Source organism: Apium graveolens, chromosome 4 (genome assembly GCF_009905375.1).
Source record: "Apium graveolens cultivar Ventura chromosome 4, ASM990537v1, whole genome shotgun sequence".
Lineage (NCBI taxonomy): Eukaryota > Viridiplantae > Streptophyta > Magnoliopsida > Apiales > Apiaceae > Apium > Apium graveolens.
In genome coordinates, this window is record NC_133650.1 from 192,355,146 (window position 1) to 192,360,809 (window position 5,664).

The 5,664-nt window shown below is 35.6% G+C and overlaps 1 non-coding gene across 1 annotated transcript; it reads right to left on the reverse strand.

The window, feature by feature from the left end:
* Window positions 1-855: 855 nt before the first annotated feature.
* Window positions 856-962, reverse strand: LOC141722071 (small nucleolar RNA R71). The gene has a single exon (XR_012575104.1). It is a non-coding gene; the product is annotated as a small nucleolar RNA R71 (small nucleolar RNA).
* Between the last annotated feature and the right edge of the window lie 4,702 nt (window positions 963-5,664).

The window sequence follows — 5,664 nt, forward strand, 5'->3', positions numbered from 1 at the left end:
AGGAAAATAGAACTCATGACAACCCGAATCCCTGACCCCGGATTTGGGGGTGTTACATTGTTGCTAAGTGTTTGAACTAATTAGTTAACCAATACAGTCTATGTGGGAATGAACTAGAAAAGATTCTATACTACTTACGAACTCGTATACTTGCGTGTTTTATTAGCACGTGTTAAGCGACTAACAAATTTTTGGCGCCACTGTCGGGGACTACAGTGTTAATTTATAGTTTATGTGCTTTCCATTAGTGGTCGTTAAAGTTCATTGACTCGGACATTGTTACTTATCTGTTTCCTTGTCTTATTTCAGGTACTCTAGTGAAGGTGTATGCATACGCGTTCGCGTACTCGTAAGAGAACACTGGATAAAGCCGAGGAAGAAGTTGTGGTAGTTCGTAAGGAAGTTTTTGAGGAAGAAAAGAAGGTAGAAGAAGAAGAGAAAGTTGAAGAACCAGCTTTAGTAGAGATGGGTGATCAAGCAGAAAATCCTAAGGCTTTGATGGTCTATTCTCAGCCTAAGATTAATGACATTCAGTCAAGCATCATTAGACCAGCCACCAGGGCTAACACTTTTGAGATCAAGTCAAGTACAATTCAGATGATACAGAAATCAGTTCAGTTTTGGGGTTCTCCTACTGAAGACCCCAACATGCACATCAGGGATTTCATTGAGATCTGCGACACTTTCAAGTTCAATGATGTGACTGAAGATGTTATCAAGCTACGCCTCTTCCTATTCTCTCTGAGGGACAAGGCTAAGTGCTGGTTACACTCTCTGTCAGCAGGATCTATCACCACTTGGGAGGATCTTGCGCAAAAGTTTCTAACTAAATTCTTCCCCATGACGAAGACTGCTGCAATCAGGAATGCTCTTACCCAGTTTGCTCAGCAAACAGGAGGATCTCTGTGTGAGGCTTGGGATCGATATAAGGAGATGCTAAGGAAGTGCTCACACCATGGCATGCCTGATTGGATGATTATCAACTGTTTCTACAATGGATTGGGTGCTACTTCTAGACCCATGTTTAATGCAGCATCAGGAGGAGCCTTGTGGGCTAAGAGCTACGATGAAGCTTATGAACTTATTGAACTGATGGCTACTAATGAGTACCAGAATCCTTCCAAGAGTCTGACTCAGGGAAAAGTCGCAGGAATTCTGGAGTTGGACGCAACAACTGTTATCGCCGCCTAACTTAAGGCTTTGACGATGAAGGTGGACACTTTGGCTAATTATGGAGTTAATCAAATCGCTAGTGTCTGTGAACTTTGTGCTGGTGCCCACGAGACTGATCAGTGCACAATTTCTAGTAAATCAGCTCAATTTGTGAGCAACTTCCAGCGATCGCAACAACCAGTGCCAGCCACCTATCATCCCAACAACCGCAATCATCTAAATTTCAGCTGGAGCAACACTCAGAATGCGGTTCAACAACCTTATCAGCAGTATCCAATTATGCAGTACAACCCCCCTTGCTTTTCAGCAACCGCAGTATTCACCCAGATAACAACTCCAGCTGCAACAAGCCAATGAAAAATCTGAATTAGAAGAGTTGAAGCTTATGTGCAAGAGTCAAGCCATTTCTATCAAGACCTTGGAAAATCAAATTGGGCAAATTGTCAATGCCTTGCTAAATCATCAGCGTGGTACACTACCTAGTGACACTGAAGTTCCAGGAAAGAGGGAAGCTAATGAGCAGGTAAAGGAAATCACTTTAAGGTCTGGAAAGGTTGCGAATCCCGAACAAACTCAAGGGTTGACTGAAGAAGCTGTGGTTGAGAAAGAAGTAAAGCAGTAGGATAAAGAAGTGGAACCAAGAAAGACTCCTGTTGAGCACACTCCTCTTGAGGGTAATACATGGGAGAAACAGATCTATCCTCCACTATGATGCCCTCCAAACCCGGGTCAGAAGTTTGGGGTTCACAACACACACACACACACTAAATATATATATACCTGCTTATGAAAGTAATATATATAAAGACCCTACTTACCATAACCATGGATCGCAACAGGTTAAAGTATGAAAACAAGCCAAAACCTTAACTTTTATTACATCGTACCAAATCCCAACTAGTTCCGCTTACAACTGATAATGACATCATTCTTACAATCTTACATAACTCATCTACATTATAAAGCTCCTGCTAACTCGGTCCGTCTTATCCTGGAATCCTAGCTCGCACACTGGACTGAGAATCCTCGTTACCAACAATTTCCTTTTCAACTGTAAAATAACATAAACATATTTGCAAGAGTGAGCTAACTAGCTCAACAAGTCATAATAGCAATAACTGAGGTTCAACAATGATCAGTTGAGATAATTCATAAGAATCAAGTTTCTAAATAAGCAATGAACATAATTGGATATTCTTTTCATTTTTAAAAACCAAGGTTAGGCTGCTGATCAGTCACGCACTGACCCCGAGCAAGGCTCTCGGCTTTGCTCTATATACTGGATCCAAGGCATGCATTAGCCTAATATGACCACGAATCTAGTCTGACCACGAATCTGGTCCACATTTATAAAACCATCCAATTCTAAAATAATTCAATAGGATAACCATTCAATTTAATAAAAACAGAATCATAATTAACATTGATAAATCATTTATCTCAGAGCATAAAACATTTCACAGGTATTACCAGGGAGTATCAAGGTGTAAGTATGAAGAACGACTTCAAGCCTAATGAAGAATCAAGTATCTGAAGAACAATGGTTCAATGATAATACAGGGTATTGATCTTTGATGTGATAGGGTATTCCAGGGTGTATAAGTTTTTGGTATACTCAAGAAATTTTGTTGAAATACTTGGTTTATGGTGTGCATGTATTTGCTGAGTAGTATTGTATTGTTATGGTTTAATATCTGGGAAATCAACCGTTGGTGGTTTACAAGAAATAAAGCTTACAGCTCAAGTTCAAGGATATGATCAGAGTTCAAGGTTGGATAGTTTAAGCACTTACAATGTAAAACAAGATTTATTTTGAATACTAGCAACATGTTATGAGAAAGTTCAAAAATATTTGCAATATATCTCGAAGAAAGGTTCAGAAGGACTTGCCTTATCATAGATAATTTCCAACTTTACTTGTATTTATCTAACAGTTCTACTCATCAATCAATTTCCTTCTTTTTCTATGCCTTGCTTCTATTCGTCAATCACTTGCATTCTCTTTCTATGCTTCAATTCTATCTACGGATTACTAACTTTCTTTTTCTATGCCTCACTTACTCTTCTAGGCATCACAAGCATCTATCAATACTCAGTCTCAAACCATTCTAATCGTCACATAGACGACATAAGCTTTTATATACCTTTCGTTTTACCCAAATCTGATTTACGGATTGAAAGTTATGACTAAAATAGTCAAACAATAACCACATAGGCATATAACACATCAATCAGATAGCACGTAGCACATACCACGCAAGATATTCGATCAAAATAATTTTTCAAAGAAGATTCGGGGTCAAAATAATTTTCCAGGTATTTATCACAAATTTTTGAACATTTTTCGGAATTAAAATTGGACTCCGAGTCATTTTATATTTAAATAATAGGGTTCGAACACCCGAATCTGAATTTAAAATAATTTTATAATAATTATCGAGCCTTGAAAATAATTTAAAATAATATTTTAAAGTTCGAAACTATTTTTCAGAAATTTTAAATCAATTTTAAATAATTAAATCCAATTAAATAATCAATTAAAATTAATTAATAACTAATTAAATTAATTAATCAAAAATATTTAAATTAATTGACTAATTAAATAATTAATTATCAACTAAAATTAATTAATTAAATAATTAAGATTTATTTTAGAATAAAAATAATATTCAGAATTGAAAATGTTGATATTTGGATTTTTAAATAAATAAAAACATTTTTTGAAAATAATTTATAAAAAGAGAATATAATTCTTATATATTATTAAAACAGGAGTCTGAGTTTGCAAAAACACAGAAACCTTGAGGGCTAAACTGCAAAAACAAAATTTCAGAAATTCTCTGCAACAAAATGAATCAAAACCGGGACAAACCCCGGGTCAAAATTGACCCGAATGGGTCACTTGGGTTTTGAAGAACACGGCGGCCGAAAAATACTCCGGCGAGGCTAATTTAGACAAACACGGAATCATTTGATTCGAATCTACACTCCAATCAATCCCTCAACACAGCAGCAACTCAGAGATGGGTTCAGTTCGGGTTTATAACCCCTGGACAGTGTTTTCCGGCGAAAACAAATAGAATTCCGGCGAGCTCGATTAAAAACTGGCAAGCTCGATTACAGGTTATCCAGGAATCAGCTGTTACACAAATATACATAAATCGACTCCACATTCAACAAGGAACACAACCTATTTAACAGAATCAGCTAATAACCCCTAATCACAAAATACACAAAATCGATCAAGAACATTCATATGAATATAACCCTAATTTCTTCAATCAGAGAATCAAACATCATTTTAAACATGTTATTGAACTCGGTTTTTGACATATAATATACCAAAATGACCAGAAAGAAAAGATCTACATGATTATGCCATCAAATCATATCAAAAATATCAAGAACAAAAATTCATAATTTAATCCATAATTAATTCGAATTAAAATAATTAAATCAGAAAAATACCTTGATTTCTGGGCAAAAATAAATGGTTGATTCAGAAAGAGGTTTTCGAGAGCTTCATTTTAATATATTGCACGCCCGAATCGGAGTTCGATAACGCCTTCGTTTGTGCGATTGATTTTCAAGAATACGGTATTTTAATAAGATTTTCTCTGGTTTTCAGGGGTTTGTACTGTCTGATTATGATTTTACGTGTGTAAATGAAATAAGAAAGGACTATTTATATTTACATAATATTAGTACCCTCTGGATCGTGTTGGATCGATAATTACGTTCATTTTGGATAAATATTATCCTTTTTGGATAAACACTATCCTATTTTGGATAAGCACTCTCCTGTTTTGGATAAACACTATCCTATTTTCGGATAATTATCAAAACCGGGCTTTTATAAAATGATTGTACGAAGATAATATTATCGAAAAGGGTTAGCGTATCGAAAATATTGTGTCGGGCCGCGCACGGGTCAAACCGTAATCCGGATCGAAAAAGTCAAAACATGGAAAATGTCCGGAATTACCAGATTAGGTTAGGAAGGAGTTTTCGGAAGAGTTTCGGGTTGTAAAAACGGTTGAGGTTGGACGATTCCCGGCTTTAGAAAATGATTTTGTAATTATTCAGAAAATAATTAATAAATTCATAAATCAATATAAAATCATATAACACTCCAAAAATTACCAGAAAATACCTTAATTATCTATATTTTATTCTGGACATAATAAAATTAACATACTTATACTTTACCACATATAAACATCCGCATAACAACACCAATCATCAAATAATTAACCAAAAATCATAATATAATTACATAATAGCTATTTATCAACAAAAATAATTACACGCTATGTCCCGGATATTACATCCACCGCCTTTTCTTGAGCGGCTGCAGAAGAAAAAACTGGACAAGCAATTTGAGAAGTTTTTGGAGGTGTTCAAGAAACTTCATATCAACATACCTTTCGCTGAGGCTCTTGAGCAGATGCCTAGTTATGCAAAGTTTATGAAAGGTATTCTCTCTCGGAA